The 23,413-nt window shown below is 44.8% G+C and overlaps 1 protein-coding gene across 1 annotated transcript in view; it reads right to left on the bottom strand.

The window, feature by feature from the left end:
- LOC131214100 (E3 ubiquitin-protein ligase Ubr3) overlaps window positions 1-23,413 on the bottom strand; it is a 59,904-nt gene that overhangs the window by 9,340 nt on the left and 27,151 nt on the right. The gene's annotated exons all lie outside the window — the stretch shown is intronic.

Below are 23,413 nucleotides of genomic sequence, written 5' to 3'. Positions count from 1 at the left end.
TTTAGAATAAAGATCACTCTTTGTCAAACCACCAAACGAGTCGTACTTCAAAACGATTTGGGGCTTTGCTTTTCAGCGAAGCACTAAAATTCGTTAACTGGCGCCCGAATAGGGACCGCTTAATACCTGGTGAAGAAGTGATAAAAGTGAGGCGCTAAGGCCATAACCGGCCAACGAAACCGCACGAGTCTCTTCAAGCCTGCACTTTGAGAACATCCGTTCCGAAGGACGCCGAGGGCCCCCAGTAGGACATCCAAAAAGGACCATCCCGGAGCATCAAGCAGCACACCGAAAAAAAAAGCGGCCAGAAACAACCAAAACGTTAACCGGCATCCCGCATTGGCATCCCGCATCGGCATCCCGCACCGGCATCACGCACCAGCATCACGCATCGGCATCCCGCACCGGCATCACGCACCGGCATCACGCATCGGCAGCCCGTACCGGCATTCCGAATCGGCATCGGTCCGGTCCTATCCCCGTGGGCATCACGTGATATACCTGCGAGTCATCAACGTGTGAGTACCCAGCGTGTGCTAGAACGTTTCGTCAGTGTGTGTAAATCGAAGTTATATGATAAACGATAGGAGGAACAAGCGGTATAAAGTGTTTGCCAATAATAGAATGACGACTCCATCTGTCGCTACCGGCATGGATTACGACGAGTTCATGAGAATAGGGAAAGTTCCTGATTTTGTTCGTGATTTACCGACGTTCGATGGAAACCCGAACGAGTTAATGGCCTGGTTATTAGAAGTAGAAAAAGTTCTACACATGTACGCCAGGGTGCCTAGAGATTCGGTTTTGTATCACGTGTTAGAAGGAACTATTAGGAGAAAAATTAAAGGTGAAGCAGCGGATGTTTTAAATACCAATGGAGTCCCAGTAGATTGGGAATCTATTAAAAGCATTCTGTTGTTATATTATAAAGACAAAAGAGAGCTAAAAACACTCGATCATGAACTAACAGGAGTCACCAAAAAACCGACCGAGTCCTTAAGTAGTTATTTCAGTAGGGTAAATGACTTACAAAGCGCAATAGTCTCGCAAATTTATACAGACCCGAAATATGCGACTAACGCCGAAGCGCATGCTTCTTATTTTCGGGAGAAGGCCTTAGACTGTTTTATAAGGGGTCTTGAAAGTCCTCTTTGCTTCCTTCTAAAAAATAACAATCCGAAAACCTTACAGGCCGCATATAACTACTGCTTAGAATATTGCAATATGACCATGAGAACAGCACCTTTCAAAGGTGAACCACGAAACAATCATGTACCTAAACCTAGAGACCTCAATCAGGATCATAGAAATAACTTAATGCACAATAGACCTCCCGCGCCGAGAAATCCACAATATGTTCCACCACAGAATAGTCAGCCTAGACATTTTTATGCTCCACAGAATAGTCAGCATAGACATTTTTATGCTCCACAGAATAGTCAGCCTAGACATTTTTACGCTCCACAGAATAGTCAGCCTAGACACTTCTATGTTCCACAGAATCCATAGCCTCAAGCCAACCATTATTACTCTGAACCGATGGAAGTTGATCCATCTTTACGATCGAACGCAGTTAATTACGCAACTCGTCCAGATTTTGATAGAAAAAGACCTCGACCTTCGTCTTCGCAGCATAGGCAAACTTATGCGGTGGAAGACCCATTAGAATACGTCCAAACAGCACCACCATTAAATGAAACAGACTTCATGAAACATGAAAACCCAGGACCAAACTACGAAGGAGAAAATAATTTTTTAGAGTGGGCCGCAAAATGGTAAAACCGTTTCTCCCATATATAATTTTGCGGACTACGCAGGGAGAATACCCTTTTTTGATTGATAGTGGATCCAATATCAATATTATTTGCACAAAACTAGCATTCACATACAAAAGAGCTAAAGCATATAAATTCGAAGCCAATAATATCAAAAGTGCCAATGGTAATTTCAATGCCAACTCAGCTATAGACATATCATTTTTCGAACCCAAATGCATGATGAAATTTCAGTTTTTAATAAGGGATTTCCACAACTTTTTCTATGGTATAATAGGTACCACTATTCTGCAAGCCTTAGCAGCAAAAATGTGTTTCGAGAAAAATATTCTCACTATAATAACAGACCAAGGCACAGCTTTTCCAATACCTTTTCAAATATATGTGGCTCAAGACAATAACAACTTGATTGATTATAGATTAGATCACTTATGTAATGAAGCCGCAGAACAGCTAAAGGGTGTCGTAAATAAAAATAAGGATGTCTTCTACGAGCCAAATTTAAAGTTAACATGTGCCACTAATGTAGAGTGTAGAATTGATACCACGGACGATATTTAATTTAATTTAATTTAATTTAATTTAATTTAATTTAATTTATTTCAACCAAGGTTTGCCATAAGGCTAGACCCGGAAACTTAATCCTAAATATTTACAAAGAGAAGAGAGCTTAAGTGTAACAGAGATAGAGAGAGAGAGAGAGGAAAAATAAAGAAATAAGGAAGCATAGAAACCACCACAGAGAGTGGGGAAATCCTGAGACTCAGTTAAAACAGACGGAGAGGTATTGAGGGCATTTATAAGGGCAACACGGAAAGATGAGCCACGTTTCTGCAAGCATCACCACGTCGAAATTAGCTTCAGAAGAGGCAAGTCTCATTTCTGCCTTAGCCTTAGTCCGAAGACCGCGAACATTTTGGTAGAAAAACGTGAGTGACTCGAAGCGATGGGAGAACGAAACAGCATCTCTCAGGCGCTATGCCGTTGGAGATCGTTGATCAGCCGTACAGGGGTCAGTAGAGTGTCCAATTACGGAAGGAGTTTGCCGATGAGCATCGTCAGGAGTATGCAAATTATTGAGCCGAGCGGTATTTGATGTTGATCCAGCGTGTTGAACGAATTCGCCAAAACGAACAGCAGAGGGCCACGTGGATGAAGATAGCGCAACGGCCCGTAGGTGTAACGGCAAACCAACTTTGAAGGACACAAATGAGAGTCCATCTGTTATAGTCCCGGCCTTCGTCAATCGATGCACCACTACATCATCAGTGGAGAGTCGGGCCTTCACAAACTCCGCCAACACTTCCCCGGCACAGGAAGGCTTAAAGCCGGAAAGGTATAACCAGAACCTCCTCACTACGAGGCAATCTTCCATGTTGCACCCTGTAGGAAGAGACCCGGTTCCAAACTGAAGTGTGCGATTGCATGTATCCTGAGTGTCCGTATAAGCAGTATCAATGTGGGCCCGACTGACCGAACAGCTGGCTTTCCTAGTAGTGGTGGGCGCGGCTGGTCCATCCAGTGAAGGTACCGTCGCTGGTGACAATGCGTTATCAGTGAGCGTGGGCTTGGCGTTGCGAGCGGGTCCGGGTGCAGTGGTGATATTAGCCGATTTGTCATGCCGACCAGCACGCAAGCTGGCAGAACGAGGTTGCATAACGGGGCTCAGAATGGTGCATGCGCTGCCGTGAACGTTGTCAACAACTGTGCTGGCAACGACAGGCAGAGCATCCCCACATGGTGTTAGCGCACTCCTGATTCCGATCGAGTCACTTCCTTTCGTCCGGGGCGGTGTGGTGGTAAAAACCGATCGAGCGTCAGCGAATGAGGGATTCGTCGATGGCGTAGAAGTGAGCGATGAGCGCGTGTGAGTGCTGGTACCGGTGTCCCTGGTGGTGGTCGTTTTCGGAGAAGCGGCGATGCGTGTTTTGGCAGATGCGGGCGGTGAGGCAGACTTCACTTCAGGATGGGGCAAGTGAGAGAGCCGGCGCTCGATCACGCTCCAAATTTTGCTCATCTTTTCGTCCAGGATGCGCGAGAGCTCAGAGGAGAGTTCGCTTGATGGCGACCAGCTGGGAGCGAAAACAAACTGGCGGCAAGCTTCGCAGAACCATCTGAGGTTTTGCATAGCTAAAAGCTTCTTCGTACATGCCTTCCCAAGCTTCAAGCAATCAGGATGAAACCGCCGATTACACCGCACTCCACGAAGCCAGCCACTGCAGATAACAGAGTCACCGGCAATATCAAGCGAACAGTCCCCACAAACGGCCATTGCTGCACTAATAGACGCGACGCCACAGAAACTTGGACACGAACTTCGCGAATATAGCAGGTGAACGCACTAAAATGCAAATAGTGTAACTAAATTCAGTGTCTTTTAGGTACACTGACGCGGACACCCCAAACTATAACGCGCCACGCACCAGAAATCAGAAAACCAGTAAAGAGTTGATGAAAGCAGCGGAGCAGAGCAAAAACACGACTGAACGGTGAGAGCGGTCAAATGAGAAATGTATTCAAATGAGAAATGTATGGTATTCCCGTTCATCAAAAGATATACCCATATCCAGCTGCTTATGCCGAAGAAGTAAGGAAGCAAATAAGTGAGCTTCTAAATAAGGGGATAATTAGACCATCAAGATCTGCATGGACATCCCCTGTCTGGATTGTCCCTAAGAAACCCGACGCATCAGGACAGAAAAAATTTCGAATGGTCATAGATTATAGGAAAATTAATCAAAAAACTATCAGTGATAGGTATCCTATGCCAGAAATAAATTACGTCATAGATCAATTAAAAGGACAGAAATATTTCACAACCCTTGACTTAGCCTCAGGATTCCATCAAGTAAAGATGCGACCAGAAGATATAGAAAAAACGGCATTTTCAATTAACAATGGAAAATACGAATTCCTGAGAATGCCTTTTGGGCTGAGAAACGCACCAGCCACATTTCAACGAGCTATCGATGACATTCTTCGAGAGCATATAGGAAAGAGATGCTACATATATATGGACGATGTAATTGTGTTTGGGAACTCTATTGAGGATCACATAAGAAACCTCGATATAATTCTTACCACCCTGAACAATGCCAATCTGAAGGTGCAATTAGACAAGTCAGAATTTTTGCACGAAGAAGTTGAATTTCTAGGGCACATCATTACAACCAATGGGATTAGGCCAAACCCAAACAAGGTAGAAGCAGTTAAGAATTTTCCTGTCCCAAAGACCATGAAAAATCTCAGATCATTTCTAGGTTTAACAAACTACTATCGGAAATTTATACGGGACTATGCTAAAATAGCAAGACCCTTAACATCCCTGTTAAGAAATGAAAATAATCCCTCTTCAAACAAAACGATATCCATTTCAAGGGAACAGATTAAATGCTTCGAAAAAATGAAAGAGATATTATCATCATCAGACATCTTGATCTATCCTGACTATGACAAACCATTCGTTTTAACGACTGATGCTTCAAATTATGCTATCGGCGCAGTGCTCTCACAAGGTGAAGTAGGAAGAGATAAGCCCATCTATTTTGCTTCACGTTCACTGACTATAACAGAAGAGTCATATTCTGTTGCCGAAAAGGAAATGCTGGCAATCATTTGGGCTCTAAAAAAGTTTAGGAACTATCTTTACGGAGCAAAATTTAAGATATTAACTGATCACCAACCGCTCACATTCACCCTTTCCGAGAAAAATACAAATGCAAAATTGAAAAGGTGGAAGGCATATCTAGAAGAGCATGATTATGAGATAATCTACAAACCTGGAAAAACTAATGTGGTAGCTGATGCCTTAAGTCGAATGGTTTATTCTATGACAGCAACACAACATTCAGCCAATGAGAGTGATAACTTTTATATACCATCAACAGAAGCTCCATTGAACGCGTTTCGACATCAGGTTATCTTAGAAAAAGGGAACCATGCTGTGCATATAGAACACCCCCTTCCAAACTTTAAAAGGACACACATAAAAATTCCAGATTTAAACGATCATACACTATTGTATGCCTTAAAAACCCATTTCGACCCAGGGAAGCTAAACGGTTTATATACAAGTGAAGACATAATGGGAAAATTACAGGAAGTGTATAAAAAGAATTTCAGCGAACCGAATATGTTGAAAATTAGATACACACAAAATAGGCTGGAAGACATAGAGTCTCCTAGTAGACAGATGGAAATAATTGATGAAGAACACAGCAAAGCTCATCGAGGTTCAGAAGAAAACAAATTAAAAATATTAAAAAAATATTATTTTCCCCAAATAAGTAGGAAAATAGCAAATTTCATAAAAAAATGTCAGTTGTGCAACGAATGCAAATACGACCGAAACCCCATAAAACAACCAATTCAGAAAACACCTATACCAAAAGCACCATATGAAATAATGCATATAGATATATTATTTTTGGAGAAAAAATTCTTTTTGACTTGCATCGATAAGTTTTCAAAGTTTGCTCAAGCAAAACCTATAGAATCCAGGTCCACGGTTGATATTATTCCCGCCCTGAAAGAGATGATTCTCAAAGGGAAACCTCCCGAAATCATCGTAATGGATGGGGAGAAATCCTTTAGCTCTGGTGATATGACCGATATGTTAAACACATATAAGATAGAAAGGTACTTAACAGCAACAGGACGAAGTGAGATGAATGGCATCGTTGAAAGATTCCATTCAACGTTGTTAGAATTATACCGAATTACAAAATCAGAACACCCAAAAACAAGCACAATTGAGGTAATGGATCTATCAATACACAGATACAACAGCTCGATTCACTCTACAACTAAGTTCACTCCATATGAAATTATTACTCCTTCGATAGATACAACAGAAATACTGGGTAAAGTTTATGATAATCTTAAGAAAAAACAAGAGAAAGATATAAACTATCACAACAAAAATAAGAACGAAAGCGATATTCCTACGGGAGCAACTGCATATATGAAAACAAAAAGACGATTAAAACAAGCGAAACCATATAAAAAAATTGAGATCGAAAAAGTCAATCAAACAACAGTTACAACAAAAGAAGGTAAAAGGATACACAAAAATGATTTAAAGGTTAAACCAAAATTAGACAACACTACGAATCAGGCTGGTGGAATCATAGAAGTAGAAACAAATTTTATATTGCATAATTTTCGTACGGAGCCTCAAAATCAAGGAGGGGGCGAGTTAACTCATGCCAGTTAACTCATGTCTGATCAGCTCGGCGACCAACGATAGACTGACTACCTGTCCTTCGGTGGATCTGCCTTCGATGGTGGACGGTCCTTCGATGGATCTGCTGGATCACAGGAACAGGTATAAATAGGAGCAAATTTCGAATAAAGATCACTCTTTGTCAAACCACCAAACGAGTCGTACTTCAAAACGATTTGGGGCTTTGCTTTTCAGCGAAGCACTAAAATTCGTTAACTCGTGCCTGTCAGCATAAACACGATCTTTGGCATAGGCCCACAGGGAAAAGTCCAACGGTGTCAAATCGCATGATCTTGGTGGCCAATTGACATCACCCAAACGCGAAGTTATAAGCCCATCAAAGTTCTCGCGCAGTAGATCGATAACCGCTCGTGTTGTGTGACTCGTTGCTCCGTCTTGCTGAAACCACATATCTTCTAAGTTCATATCTTCTATTACAGGCTAAAACAAAGTGTTGTCATCTAGCGATATTGCTCGGAATTGACGGTAGAGTACAGGGTGATCAAAAATGCGCGCACTTTTCCATTTGGTTATAAATCAATACATCTTACATCTATATCTATATACATAAAAGAAAGTCGCAGAATGTTGGAATTCTTATATTTCAAGAACGGCTGCACCGATCTGGCTGAAAATTGGTGTAGAGGTAGTTTAGAACCCAAGAATACAAGGCTTTAGGTTACTTTTTATATTCCGACCGCGTCACAATGAAGCAACAATTGCATTTTTTCATACTGAGACGAGACAGACAGAGCGCACAATAGCAAACAACTGTTGGCTTCTCTTTCTCGCTCCCTCACCCCAAGCAAGCGTTCCCTCACCCCAAGCAAGCGCGCCAAACAGAGCGCACAACAGCAAACAACTGTTTTCTTCTCTTTCTCGCTAATGCAGCGTCTCCTCCCAACCAAAAATAGCCCCTCCACCCCTCTCACACGGACGCATGAATGGAGGTGGGGGGCTATAGTTTTTCCTTTCTCGAGAAAGGCCAGACAGAGAGCGTCACTACGAGCAAAGGTTGAGCAAGTTTTCACCCAGTGAACAATTTTGAGAGCCCGAGGCGGCCCCTCTGCCTGCGACGCGGCGGAGGAAGGCTGAGACGAGTGAGATCGAACGCCCCTCTGCCTGCGACGAGGCCGGGGGAGGGCGATCTCGCAGCGCACAAAGTGAGCATGAGCCGCGTTCGATGGTTTCCGGGGAAAGAGCGGAAGAAATCCCCGTGAGTTTTGAAATCGCCGTGAGTTTGCAGGTGGAAGACGAACGGTAGAGAGAAAGAAAACGGAATGGAAACAACAGAGATAGCGAGATCGAGGCAAAATCCCGAAGCTTGAGGGTCCCGACAGTCTGTCTTTAACATCTGTTTTGGACTTCGGGACGAATCGGGACGAAACCTCTGCCTCTGTTTTTTCTAAGTGCCAAGTGTAAAGTACCAAGTGCTTGTGCTTCTCCTTCGAACATGTGTGATCCTGATAGAAATAATCCAGGTAAGTTTATTGGACAGTATTCAGTGACAACCAAATAATGTTGAAATGTTTTCGTTTTGCTCGTTTCAGATGTCCAACTAAACTGGGATGCAAAGGATTCGAATGCAAATGCAATGCAATGCATTTTACAACGCGTCTAAGGCGTCGAAGGCAGCTACGCACCAAATTGTGAACCGCTAGTGAAGAGTGAAGAGTATACGCGAATCGAAAAAAGAGAGAGAAAATATACCGAAATGTACCGACCAAATACGAACTGTTTTATTTTGGTTAGGGGGAAGAAAGGAAGAAGAGAAAGAAGACGAAAAAAGCGAGAGAACACACCCAGTGGACAAAATTGAGTGCCCGTGCTACCCCTCTGCCTGCGACGGGGGCGAGGAAGGCTGAAGCGGATGAAACCGAACGCCCCTCTGCCTGCGACGAGGACGAGAAAGGGCGAGCGGCCCGGTTCATGAGGGTCCGCTCGTAGGTAGACGGATAAAAGAGCAGGAAAAATCACGAGAGGGGGGGGTTTCATGCGCTAGCTTGTGAGTTTCATTTACAGGGAGGGTAGGGTTTCAGAGCCGAGGGGCCATGCGAACGCGAAGACGAACAGACGAGCGAAAGGAAGAGGAATACAAAAAAAGACAGCGAGATCGAGTAAAAATTATAAGTCCGAGAGAGAACGGGCAGTCGATTTTGCTCCAAGTCAAGTGTAAGTGTTCTTTGTTCCATCGCGTGTGATCCTGATAGAAATAATCCAGGTAAGTTTAGTGGACAGTATTCAGTGACAATCAAATAATGTTGAAATGTTTTCGCTTTGCTCGTTTCAGATGTCCAATCAGATGTCCAGATGGGATGCATAGGATTCGAATGCAATGCATTTTACAACGCGTCTAAGGCGTCCGAAGGCAGCTACGCACCAAATTACTACGACGGCCGCTAGTGCAGAGTGAAGAGTGTACGCGAACCGAAAAAAGAGAGAGAAAATATACGCTTCGAAACCGAACCAACCGTGTTATTTTGGCTAGGGGGAATTGGGAGAAAGAAAACGAAGAAAGAGAGGGGACACACAGGAGAGAGGGAGACAAGGGGGTCACGCTGGAGAGTTCATCTTTGGCGGTCGACTCCTTGCGCCGGTTGGCGTTCCGTTCGCGGTTTAGAGTAAGTTTCCCATACAAAATTCGTTTGAAACCGCCAATGGACCGCCAAAAAACCGTGAAAAATGAACCTGAAAGAGCGGCCGGCACTCAATTTTGCTCACTGGGCACAGATGAGAGGCAGTAAGCCGCTCGGTGAGAGAATTCAATCGACTGCTCACTCCATGGACCTAACGACGGCTCACAGCCATTCCGCCATGCAAGCTATATGGGAAATAATGTTCGAAGTAGTGGATCAGCAGTGGATGAGTTTATGGATGAGCTGTGGAATTTGAAGAGAGAAGAGCGAAATTGTTCAATGGGCAGCGAGTCTCTCTTTTTCGTATGTTCTCGCGAGTCTCTCTCTTGCGATTAGTTTGGCGATTTGACAGTCTTTCTCTCTCATTCTCGCGAACCTTTGAATCTTTTGATTGTTTCTCAGCTGTTATTTTTATAACTGTCAAAATCTATTGAAACAATCCGCGAACACAATAATATCGTATCTGTAACACAATCCGCGAACACACGGTCTTAAGGCGACCAAGACGGTCGAATCTTTCCCAATAAAGCAATAGTGCAAGAAGGATGTAAAACATTGCGAATACAATGACTGAAGAACTACATACGATTGCCCGTGAAACGGCTTGGTTGGCAGCGCCAAATCGACGAGCGTAAATTAGAAATAAACAAGTAGATAATTTTCGACGAGGTGCTGATTTGTATCGAGCAGCATTTTGAAACGATTGCATCGCTAAGTACAACGAGCATAACAGCGTTGGAAGTTCTCATTCCGAGGATCCCGATGATCCCAACCGATATGCCGTTCGAGTTTAAAAAACTTCAACTTCCGATCCGTCTTGCATTCGCTAAGTCCATTAACAAATTACAAGGCCAATCCTTGAAAGTTTATGGTCTGAATTTGAAAAATCAATGTTTTTTTTCATGGTCAAGTATATGTGGCATGTTCACAGATTGGAAGACCATTTGCGTTGTTTGTTCTTTCGACTGATAATTCAACAGAAAAAAGAAAGCTTAGAAAAGCATGTTCATGTTAATCTGGTTGTGTGACAGCGGCGAGCGTTACCGACTGCTCTATCACCGGGGGCCATTGCCTTTGGGGCGGAATAAAGTTCGCCGGGTCTGCTAGTTTATGTATAAAATACTATTTTGGTTTTAGAAAATTTGAAAATATGAAAAATTTATTTCCAAAGTGGTAGGTCCTCAACTTATTTATCAAAAGCACATTTCATTGAAGCTCATTTCCACCTCGGTGGCTATGTTAATAAGCAGTATTGTGGTTCGGAAAATTCACATATTGTGCAACAGAAGCCAATGCACTCATAACGAGTGAATGTTTAGTGCGGATTTTGACTGATTGGTTCTTCTGCCAAATTGAAGCTGTGAACTTGGACGGCATTTGGCACCAAAAGGACGGCGCTACGTGCCATACAGCGACAGCCGCAGTCGATATTTTATGTTAGACGAACAAATCAGCCTCTATTGACAACCTCAAAACCCAAAATCAAGTTGCTATTGCCGAAATAGATCCAGATACAATTGAAAATGGCCCCCGCTGATAAAGCAGTCGGTCACGTTCGTCGCTGTCAACGCAGTTGGCCTGGGTTTGAATCCCGAGACCGGCTGTCACTCACCCGGTCACGGTTTCAAAAAACGAACTGTTACGAAAAGCACCAGATATATTAACTGTTATGTCTGAACCATTGTTTATTTCACGTTCTCTGGTGCGTTCCGTCTAAGTGCAAATATTGTACTGCCTGTTGTTGTTGTTGTGTTATTATAGAGACTTTGAGCACGGGGCTTCATTCGTCTCTTAGTTGGCTATTGTAGTCTGTACTTGAAGTTGTTGCTGGTTGAATTTTATCTGAAAGTATTCAGTGTTGGGTGTATAATCCGGTTCTTCTGAGGAAATTTAGTAGTTTGCGTTCCTGGTTGGGATGGTTGGAGAGGATTTGGGATATGTCCTGTTCTATTTTACAAATGGATCTTTCTGTGGAGTATCCATAGCAGTCCACAAGTAAGTGGGGTACTGTAATGTCAGTTCCGCAGAACTGACATAGAGGCTTACTGGATGGAGCTGGGCCTAATAGATGTGTATGTGTTAGTCTGGTGTGTCCTATTCTCAGCCGAGATAGGACTTTTTGGTGTTGGCTGGAGGTGTTATCCGTCCAGGGGAGGATGGATGTTTTAATGTATCTGAGAGATCGGGTGCTTTTGTTGCCAGTGATTGGAAATGTTTTCGGAGGTTATTTTCGAAGCATCCCTTCGAGAGGGTGCTATTTGCATTGGGTCGGTTTGGAGTCTGGCCTGATTAGCGAGGTTGTCGGCTATTGTATTCCCTTGGATTCCGGAGTGACCGGGGATCCAACAGAGGGTCGTGTTTTGTGATAGTGTGTTTTCAAGGTGTTGTATAAAGGGGTCTTTTATGGATCCCTTTTCCAGGGCCTATAGGACACTTGCGGAGTCAGCGAAGATAATGTTCAACTGATTCTCGCTAGTGTGTCTCTTGGCTGCAATAGTGAGGGCTATTGCTTCGGCTGAAAAAATTGAAGTGTGATCAGGAAGTTGGATTGTGCGATCCACTGTGTCTGAGTGGATACCATAACCTGCTGTGGGTGTGTGAACGGAGCAGTCAGTGTAGATGTGTTTGTGGTTATGATATTTTATACAGATTAGTTTGTGTAGGGTTTGGGCCGATTTGGTGCTGACGTTTTTCTTTTGAATGAGGTTTTTCAAAGTCCAGTCTATTTGGGGTGGGGTTGAGTTCCAAGGCCTTGTTCCAAGCCTTAGGAGTTCTTGTGTTATGGGGAGTTTCTGTTTTGTTAGGGAGAAGAGTGTTTTGTTTGTTCTTTTGAGGAAGTTGGTGGGTTTGAACCCTTTTTCTATTAGTCTGCTTGCTGAATCGGTTAGTGTTTTGAGAAGGACCAGGTGGAACGGTAGTAGTCCTATCTCACATAAGGTGGAGTCAGTGGGGCTGGTGCAAAAGGCTCCAGAGATTTTCCGAATTGCAGTGTGGTAAACAGGTGCGAGAAGTTCAACGACTCTCTGGTTACCGAAGCTAAATATTTCAGCGCCGTAAAGAAGTTTTGGAAGGAACCAGTTTTTGAGTATTGTGATGAGGGTGCTGCGGACTGCGCGGTGTTTGCCGCATCCGAGCATACGAAAAAGGTTGATGTGGCTTTTAGTCGCTTCTTTAAGATGGCGACAGTGAGCCAGAAAATTCAATTTGGAGTCTATGACTACTCCTAATATCTTGGTTGACCGTACTTGGGGTATCGGAACCCCGTTGTACAGTATGGATTTTGTCTTTCGGCGGGGTGTGTTGCAAATGCTTAGGATTTTGCTTTTTTATGGGGATATTTCATATCCTGTAAATCTGTTCCATTACTGGAGTTTTGAAATAGCTATTTGCAGATTTTTCCTGGTTATGGCAGAGGATCTGTGGGACGAGACGAGGACAATGTCATTTGCATAGATGAATGTTCTGACATTAGTGGGGATCGAGCATAGTAGGGATTGTAGGCTGATAATGAGAAGAGTAGGGGAGAGAATGGCCCCTTGCGGAACGCCGTTCTCTTGGAGCATTTGGTCGGATTTTTCCTGTCCAATGAGTACTCTAAAGTACCTGTCTTTCAGGAAACTGCCAATGTAGTTTGCCATTCTACCTCCAAATTTCCAGCGTTCAAGCTATTGTAGAATGGCGTGTCGCCAGGATCGGTCGAAGACTTTGGAGAGGTCTACCACGGCACAGTCTGTGAAGTGGTTTCTCTCTCTAGCCTTTGTAAGGGTGTTAAGGAGTTCTGAGAAGTACGGCTCAGTGCCTCTTCCGTTACGATAGGCCTAATGGGAAGGGCTGAGCAGTTTGTTGTGTTCTAGTTCTTGGACTAGTCTTCTATTGACCATTCGCTCCAAAACTTTGCTAATGCAGTTTAGGAGTGAAATGGGGCGATAGCTGCTCACTTCATGTTTGGGACGGTTTGGTTTGGGTATTGGTACAATATAGCCATCTTTCCAAGAAGAGGGTATAGTACCGGAAACCCAGATGCTATTGTAAATATTTAGTAACTGAGTTTTGGCGGCGAGGGGAAGGTTTTGCAGTAAGGGATAACCAATGTCATCTGGTCCTGCCGATTTGCCGGAGCACTTAAGTATTGCCCATTGCAACTCGTGTGCATTGAAATGACTATTGTAATGCTCGTTGTTGTGTTGTGGAAAAGAGACAGGTGTTAGTTTGGCTTCGATTTTGTATTTTTTGAAAGGGTTGGCATACGCCTCGGTAGCGGATGCTTTTTGGAATTGCGCGGCAAATGCTTTGGCTATGTTGGTGGGGATTGTAATCGGAATATTGTTTTGGCGGAGGATATGGTTGTTGTTACCGATGGCAGCGCCATCGGTAGAGCCTGCCAGCAGCCGCGCGCAGATTGCTTGTACGCCACTTAGCTAACAAGAGGTACGGCATGCAAGCGAGAGTGCAGCGCGAGAGTGTAAAAGAGCGAGTACGACGACGAACCGCGGACGACGATAAGCGAACAAGGACGAATTTGCGGCAGTGACAATCGATCCGCCGCGTATATCGGACTAATTTTGAGTCGCTTGGAATAAAGGACTACAAGAAAGAAGAGAAACCGCGGCGGCGTTATCGATATTGCTAACAGTTGTTATGGACCTTTTTGCCGCAGAGGAGAGAGACACGTTTCCACATGTCTTTGGCCGAGAGTTCGGGCCCAATAGTGCTGACGAAGTTGGCCCATGACTGTTCTTTTGCTATTTTAATGGCTTGTTTGGCTTTGGAGTTTGCCTCGCGATAGAGAGAGGCAAGGTAAGGCGTGAAGATGTTGTCGGGTGTTTTGTTTGCCTTTCGGAGGGTTCTGAGAGCTTTTCTTCTGAGCTTGATGGCTTCTGCAACTTCTTTGTTCCACCATGGGACGTTGCGCTTTCCAGGGACTCCACTGGTCCGTGGTATGCTGCAACTGGCCGCGTTGGTGAGGAGTGTGCAGAAGGTTGAGGGGTCCAGGTTAGTTGAGTTGAGATTGGAGGAAATAGCTGATTGGTAAATGGACCAGTCAGCTCTTTCATAAATCCATCTGGGTCTGAGGCTATTGGTACCCAGTGAACAATTTCGCCCTTCTCACTTTAAAATCGACTACTGAACCACAGCCCATTCTCTTCCCATCCAATACTTCAAATAATTTCCCCCATATAGCGTTATATGGGGGAATCGCTCCGAGCAGCCGAAAGGTCCATGGAGCGAGCAGTGGATTGAATTCTCTCACCGAGCGGCCCTCTGTCTCTCACCTGTGTGTTCTCTCGCTTTTTTCGTTTTCTTTCTCCCATATTCCCCCTAACCAAAATGAAACAGTTCGTATTTGGGCGGTACATTTCGATATATTTTCTCTCTCTTTTTTCGCATACACTCTTCACTCTGCACTAGCGGTTCACAATTTGGTGCGTAGCTGCCTTCGAACGCGTTGTAAAATGCATTGCATCGAATCCTTTGCATCCCATCTGGACATCTGATTGGACATCTGAAACGAGCAAAGCGAAAACATTTCAACATTATTTGGTTGTCACTGAATACTGTCCAATAAACTTACCTGGATTATTTCTATCAGGATCACCCGTGATCGACAGAGAAGCACAAGCATTTGGTACTTTACACTTGGCACTTAGAAAAAACAGAGGCAGAGTTTTCGTCCCGATTCACCAAAACTTAAAGAGAGACTGTCGGACCCTCGGTACTTCGGGACTTTGCCACGATCTCGCTGTCTCTGTTATTTCTATTCCTTTTTCTTTCTCTCCAACGTTCGTCTTCCACCAGCAAACTCACGGCGATTTCAAAACTCACGGGGATTCCTTCCGTTCTTTCCCCGGCAACCAACGTACGCGTCTCATGCTCACTTCGTACGCTGCGAGATCGCCCTTCCTCGGCCTCGTCGCAGGCAGAGGGGCGTTCGATCTCACTCGTCTCAGCCTTCCTCCGCCGCGTCGCAGGCAGAGGGGCAGCTTCGGGCTCTCAAAATTGTTCACTGGGTAGTATGGTTGTTCGGGGAGGTGAGGTGTATGGTGATGGGGAGGTGGTCACTACCGTGTAAGTCGGATTCAACTTCTAGGGAGAGTTTTGGAACCAGGTCTAGGGAGGTGACACAGAGATCGAGTGTGGTGTTGCTGTTGTTTAGCTGGGAGATGTATGTGGGCTTGCTGTTATATATTGGGGTTATGTGGCTGGTGTCAAAGATTGGGTGCAGTATTTTTCCTTTGGGGTTGATAATATGGTGGCCCCATGCTCTGTGGTGCGCGTTGAAGTCACCAAGCAGAATCATGGGAGGAGGAAGCTGGGCAAGAAGTTCAGTGAGTTTATTGTTTAGTTCATTCTGTGTTAGTTTGTGAGGGAGGTATAGACAAGCTATTGTTGACTCTATTGGGGCTAGTGCCCTGATGGCTATGACAGGAAGTGTGGTGTTGAGTGGGATTTCGTTATGAGGACAGGTGTTATGTATGCCTAGGCTTACTGTGTGGTGTATGTTGGTGGAGTGTTTGTGGGTCCATGCAAAGTCCTTTAGGGGACTTGTTTTGAGCCCATTATCGTTAATACTTAGGACTTCTTGGAGAGCGATAATTACTGGTTGGTGTTTGTGAGTTAGCAGTTTTAGTTCATCAAGGTTTGTGTTAAGACCCCTGATGTTCCATGACATTGCTAGCTTGGGTATTGCTATATTTGAATTATTAATTGCTTTCTGGGTTTTATCTACCACTGTGAGGCTTAGGGAGATGAGGTGGGGATTTAAGGGTTTGGATGAACTTATTTGTTAGGGGTTGGTCTTTTAGCGGAAGGTTTTGTTTTGTTGGGTTTTTTGGGACTTTGTCCCTCGCATTCCGAAGAGGACGATACTGGTCTCTTGACCGTCGCAGGAGGCTCGAGATGCATCTCTACATCCGCCTGCCTGCACTCCGACTCGGCTTCGGTGTCGCTGGAGGGGGAGGAGGTGGGAGTAGTGGAGGATAGAGAGTGGGTTGGGAGGAGGCGGGGTTTGAAGAGGGGGTAATAAGGGGGGTTTTCTGTTTGTTTTCTAGCTCGCTGTTACGTGCGCGTAACTGAGCATTTTCTGTTTTGAGTTCGCTAATTTCTTTTCTCATTAATTCCTGGTTTTTTTAAATGGTATCAAGGGTAATTTGGAGTTGGTTAATTTTGTCTTGCTCTTTATTCGGGTTTTCGTTATTAAGCCTTTCGTTTACTTTGCTGACATAAGTTGGGGCAGAGTTATTTTTATTATTATTATTATTATTATTTATTTATAACAAAATGTTCGCCGTTCAGGCTTAACAAATGCTCAAAAAAGAGAAAAGATGCAAAATGTAAAAAAAAGAGAAAAGAAAAGAAAAGAAGAAAATACTTACAGACTAAAGAGGATAAGGTATGTGGAAAATGAGGAGAGGGAGAAGAGGAGGGAGGGGATTATAAAAAGGAATCAAGGAGACGGGAACGGAAGAGTGAAAGGGAGGCATTGAAGTCGAACAGGCTGCTCGCTTCGTTGAAGGCCGAAAGGGCACGCAGGAATGGATCGTTCTGACCGTGGCGAGATCGGCGAGGGGGAATCAGGAACAGCGACCTATCACGCAGATGTCGGGATGGCGCATAGAAAGGGAGAGAGGCGAGGAGATTAGGAGCGTCAATGTTTTGGAGGAGGAGATTGGCAACAAAGAGCGCCTTGGCCATCGTGAGGCGATCCTCAACTCTGGGAAGGCGAAGCATACGGCAGCGAATGCGATAAGGGGGTCTGACAGTGGAGGCAGCACCAACAAAGCGACGGATGGCGCACCTCGTGAACATCCTCTGGACCCCCTTAAGGCGGCTCATGGCAGTGCTGCCGGCGGGGGACCACACCACACATGCATACTCAAGGATGGGTCGGACCTAGCAACAGAAAAGTGCCCTGAGACACCAGGGATCGCGGATCTCAGATGCCATGCGAGTCACAAAGCCGAGGGCTTTGTTGGCTTTTGCCATGACTGCATCCACCTGAGGGGAAAAGGAGAGGGAGTCATCGAGTAGGACACCGAGATCCTTGATCGTAGACACCCTTGGGAGAGGAGAGCCATGGAGAGTATAGCTCCAAGTAAGTCTGGAGCTAGACTTACAGAAGGAAATGACACAGCACTTAGGAGGACATAGAGAGACACCGTTCGAGGCACTCCAATCGGCCAACTCATCAATAGCACGTTGGAGGGAGATTGCATCATTAGGGGATGCAATTGGAAGCCAGAATTTGACATCATCGGCATAGAGAAGGAAATTGACGGGATGAAGGGCAGAAGAGCAATCGTTGATGAAAAGGGAAAAAAGAAGAGGACTAAGGGTGCTCCCTTGAGGCAGACCAGAAGGAGTGGGAATAGAAGCGGAGAGACACTCGCCGACCCTAACCCGGGAGGTCCGATAGGATAGGAAGGACTGGAACCAGGATAGGAGGGGGTTGCCGATGACAAGCCGACTAAGTTTGGCAACAAGGAGGGAGTGAGGGATGGAGTCGACCGCTGAAGTCAGTGTATACTACATCGACTTGTCCCCCAGCGGAGGTGATAGGGTAGAGCGACAACAGAAGGGACATGAGGTTAGAGGTGGTGGATCTTTTGGGCATAAAGCCATGTTGACGAGGGGAGATGTAGGGGCTCACTATAGACAGTACATGGGAGTGAATGAGGTATTCAAAGACTTTGGATACAGCACAGAGGATCGAGATGCCACGATAATTAGAGGCGGACTGACGGTCTCCCTTCTTGTGGATCGGAATTAGGAAAGCAGACTTCCACTCCCTAGGGAAAGTTCCCATCCTTAACGATCTCAAGAATAGACGTAAGAGGATCGGAGCGAAAGAATGCACACAGCCCTTCAACACAGAGGAAGGAATGCCATCAGGACCGGGAGAGAAGGAGTGCTTCAGGTTTTTTAAAGCCGAGAGGACAATGTGCTCATCGATAGGGACATCCGAACAGGACAGGACATCACAAGGGGTGAGGGATAATGCACGGGGAGACAGGAGTGAGTGTGGGGCTGGGCCGACAAACACCGAGGAGAAACGCTTTGCAAATAATTCGCTAATCCCAGAAGGAGAGGAGGCCGTCTCGTCTTCAAGGGATAAGGAGGAGGGGATAGCGGAGACACCTCGCCAATCATTCGCAAACCGCCAGAACGATCTCGGGTTCGTCGTGAACCGGGACTGGATACTCGCCAGGTATCCCCTGTATCTAGCCCGATTGTAAGCGCGACACGCGTTAGATGCATATTTGAATACGCGGCGATGGTACGGCGAGCGATAGCGAAGGTAAGCGCGGGCAGACCTTCTAGTGTCGGCCCTCAGCGAGCGGAGATGCCGATCGGCCCAAGCGGGATGAAGGAGGGGGCCTGGCAGGAGGACAACACAGAGAGAGGAAGGAGGTTACAACATTCTTAAAGTACGACACAGCAGCATCGATGTCGGGAGCTGACTCAAGCAATGCCCAGTTAGCGCTTGCCAGGAGGTTGGCAAGTTTTGGGTCGCATTTTTTGAACGACAGACCACGAGGTCCAGTGTTCCGACGGCGTGTAGTAGCAGGAGTCGCATCGGCAGGGACGGTGACGGCCAGCTCCAGCGCACGATGAAAACTGTCCTCAGCGATGAGAGGAAGCGGGGAGCAGACCACGCTCGTTCTGGTGGCGAGGTCGTCTGAGTTCGCGAGCACGAGGTCCAGCAGACGATGTTTTGCATTAAGCACCCCCGAGATCTGGACCAATCCGTTGATGGCCAGCCCGTCAAGGAAGAATCGGGCAGACGAAGAAGTCGTGGAAGGCCGCTGGTGAGCGCCGTCCGGCAGTTGGTGGTGTTAGTATTGCTTTCGACAATTTTACGAGCCTCATATGCGCTCACTCTGTTGTCGATTTTTGTTTTGATGATTAAGTTTTCCTTAATGTAAGCCTGGCAAATGCTAGCATTAGGTTTATGGTTGCCCTTGCAGTGGGTACAGCAGGCAGCTGAGGAGCAATCTCCGTGTGCTGCTTTGTTGCAGTTAAAAAACTTCTTTTTGGCTTTGCAATATTTCTGCGTATGGCCAAAGCTTAAGTAATTGGCGCACAGCATAGGTTTTATGTAATATGTCCGGGTGTGTACTTTGTAAAGATCAATGTCGATTGAACGTGGTGCTTGGACCGCGTCAATCGTTAGCAAAAAAGAGTGAGTGGGGACAGAGGCCCCGTTAACTCTTTTGTGAAAACGGTATACCTTTTTTACTTTTTGCTGAGCGAGTTCCGATTGGATGGCTTCGTCAGACATGCTCTTGAGATCTCTGCAAAAGATCACGCAGTGGCACGAGTTAAGGGTTGCGTGGGATTGGATGGTGATAGGTTCTCGCGTAATCAGTTTCGTTAGGATGAGCAGTTTGGTGTAGTGAGTTTCGTTGCGTGTGGATATTAGATATTTTTTACCTTCGTCAAAAGGCTTGCCGGTTACATCAGATCCAGAACAATTCATTATGGTTTTGCCAGTGATGAAGGGTTGCAGTTTTCCATCATCGTTTCTTTTAAGGACCAGGTATTTTAATTCTCCGCATGCACCCAGAGGGTCCATATATGCGGGAATTGTTTTCCCTCTATGGGTAGAACCCATAGCGGGAGGAAAGTGGTACGCGCCCGGAGGGCCGGTGGACATTATAAAAGTTGGGATTTTCTATCACATGTATTGGTTTGGTAGGGTAAGGGTAGATGGAGAAAGGGGAAAGAAAAAGCCACTTATCTTATTTTGCACCCGTGTTGAAGCAGGGTGTCTGCGCAGCTGGCCGATGGGCACGGGTAGGAGGTATTAATTCCTCCCGTGCTTTCCACTTGACACTTTTACACCTGCACTTCGTCTTCACTTCACCGTTTATACTTTGCACCGTTGTTCACAGAAACACGTCTACACCGGGCAACTGTTACACAGGGAAAAATGATATTGTACTGCCGCCTCGGCGGCTCTACATTCTCTTCTTTTATACCCTAACGCGTTCCTCATTAGGCTCCGTCCTTCGGGTCTAGCGGAGACCGATCTGAGGTGTGCTGAGTGCCTCAACGCGCTTGGGCTATCAGCACACTATATTCTAAAGAGCAGTTTTAGTCTATATATATTTTTCATGCTCCACCACATAACAATGGTTCTGGTGCAGGCCAAGACCGCACAGCGGTTGTGGCGCCAAAGACGAGAGACAATCGAAAATGTACTCAAAAAAAGGACGACCCAATGAGCTACTGCCAAGCCGTGTTGAACATTTGATCAAAATGGTTTTCCATTAAAAATGTGTTGAATTAATCTCTCAAATAAAAGTATCGCAAAAATCGCAAGCATCGCAAAATATCAAGCCGTTATTGTTTTATAACTAAATTAAAAAGTGCACGCATTTTTGAACACCTTGTAGTAGTTCGTTCATCGTTTTCAAAAAAAAAACAGGGTCATATGACTCGGAGAGCTCATAATGCGCAACGTATAGTCAAGTTATCTGAATAGTTGCTCTCTAGTTGATTGAGAGATTTCAGTGCACCAGATACGGCAATTTTGCTTGTTTACGTAACGTAGCAAAGTGAAAAGTGTTTTTCGTCGCTGAATAAAATTTTGCTGGAAAAATTAGTGTTTTCGGCCTGTTGCTCAAGAACCAAAATTTTAATAACTTTAACCCGTTGTTCTATTGTCAAGCGATTCATTTTTTAAGCAATTTCAACTAAAAGTTGTATACACTCAGTCATTTTTCTATAGCCGCACCCACGATTTTGATGTATCTTCCAAACCGTCTTTTCGATTCAACTTCTGCTTTTGGACTTTTTCAAGTAAGAAAAATTATGAATAAACCCATTTAGTTGGATTGAATTTGTTTGATTTCTAGCTTTTTTTCGACCAAATACGATATATGCACTGTCAAGTATCTATAACCGCACCTAATAAAATGATCGATATGTGTGTGTTTTTTTTTTCAAGTCTCTGTATTTATTGTGAGGCTATCGTCAGTTGGCTTTGCTGATCGCTGAATGACTTGGAAAATTCTGTTTGTCATACTGTTAACCAGTTTTTTCGACATTTTTGGGACCATTTGTTCCCAAGCTTCCAAAATGGATTCCTTAAGCTCATTAATAGAGCTGTATTGCTTCCTATCCGCATAAATTTGTCTAGCCAATATTCCCCAGATATTTCCAACTGGATTTAGATCCGGACTTCGCACTGGCCACCCAAGCAAATCGATTTTATGGGTAGAAAACCATGTTCTAGATGTCGAACTAGTGTGAATGCTAGCATTATCTTGTTGAAAAATCATTTTTTTCGGCGGTGGACAGCTTTAAGCGGGAACAATCAGTCTTCTAGAAGCTGGATGTAATCGTTGGAGTCCATTTTACAAGATGTAAAAGCCAAATTGAGCTTGCCCGCAGAGCAAAACCCAAACTACATCAGAGATCCTCCTCCAAAGTTGCGCGTGGAGAAGTACTCGGATCTTTGCCTAAGTCTCGCCAGTAGCCTGTTGAACCGTCCGGCCCAGCCAAACTTAACTTTTTTTCATCAGGAAAGATCATCTACAATCATCCAATTTAACAATGGTTCTCATTGGTTCTCATTGACATCTTGGATTTTCTGTGGAGTACGCTACGCAGTTGCATACCATCTTCTTCTTTGGCACTACAACCGCTGTGCGGTCTTGGTCTGCACCAGAGACAATGTTAATGTCAATTATCCCTGGTGCTATCTGTAACAGTTCGTTTTCACGGGCGGTGTTGTTGGTCCCGCGCCAACCCTCTCTGTCAGCGCCGGTATCGGGAATCGAAACCATGGTCGGTTGAGTGACAACCGATCCCGGGATTCGAACCCTGGTCAGCTGCGCTGACAGCGGAGAGCGTTACCAACTACTATCAGCGGGGGTTGCATACCATTCTTTAAGTAATTACGGATCACTTTATCGGATCTCTTTATTCTTCGAGCCATTTCTCGAATAGCAACACCCTCCAGTCTATATAACTCTATCAATCCTTTTTCTTTTTCACTTAGAACACTTCCTTTTGGCATATTTAAGTAATTCACTTGCAAAACTCGTCATGAAAACTACTCTCGGAAGCAAAACTCAAAGTGCGGCTATAGATACTTGACAGTGCCTATATCGTATTTCATCGAAAACAAGCTAGAAATCATAAAACTTCAATCCAACTAAATGGGTTTATTCATAATTTTTCTTACTTAAAAAAGTTCCAAAACCAGAAGTTGAATCGAAAAGACGGTTTGGAAGATACGTTAAAAACGTGGGTGCGGCTATAGCAAGTTGTCTGAGTGTATTTAACTAAAGTCTTATTCGTTTCCGTCGTGCTTCCTTCTCATGGTTTTCACAAGTTCTTCCTTGATTGTTAGATTGAGCTAAAGAATATCGTTAAGTCGGAGATTCAAGTCGTTGGCGCGAGACCAACAGCCCAGCCCATAAAAATGAACCACTACAGAGAGCATCAGAGATTAACATTGCCTCTGGTGCAGATTAAGACCACCCTGGCCCTGAAGATCTACACGAAAAAACTAATGACAATGGTTGCAGATTGATCAATTTTGCATCCGCAAGGAACTTGGTGATAGGACGAACTAAATTGGTACGAGTACAAAGCCACGTGGGTGTCCCCAGACGGAACTACTTCTAATTAAATGATCGTCGATACCATTTGAAACGTCGGAACCTTTACAGAGCTCAACATCAGATTCGATGTAGCGAATAGCCCTAAGTAAAATGGGCGGGAATACGAGGGTCACTATTTATATTTCGGGAATAGGAACAAAAACA

The sequence above is a fragment of the Anopheles bellator genome (genome assembly GCF_943735745.2).
Source record: "Anopheles bellator chromosome X unlocalized genomic scaffold, idAnoBellAS_SP24_06.2 X_unloc_1, whole genome shotgun sequence".
Taxonomy (NCBI): domain Eukaryota; kingdom Metazoa; phylum Arthropoda; class Insecta; order Diptera; family Culicidae; genus Anopheles; species Anopheles bellator.
Note: the sequence above shows the minus strand (reverse complement) of the source record. Positions and strands in the feature narration are given on the sequence as shown.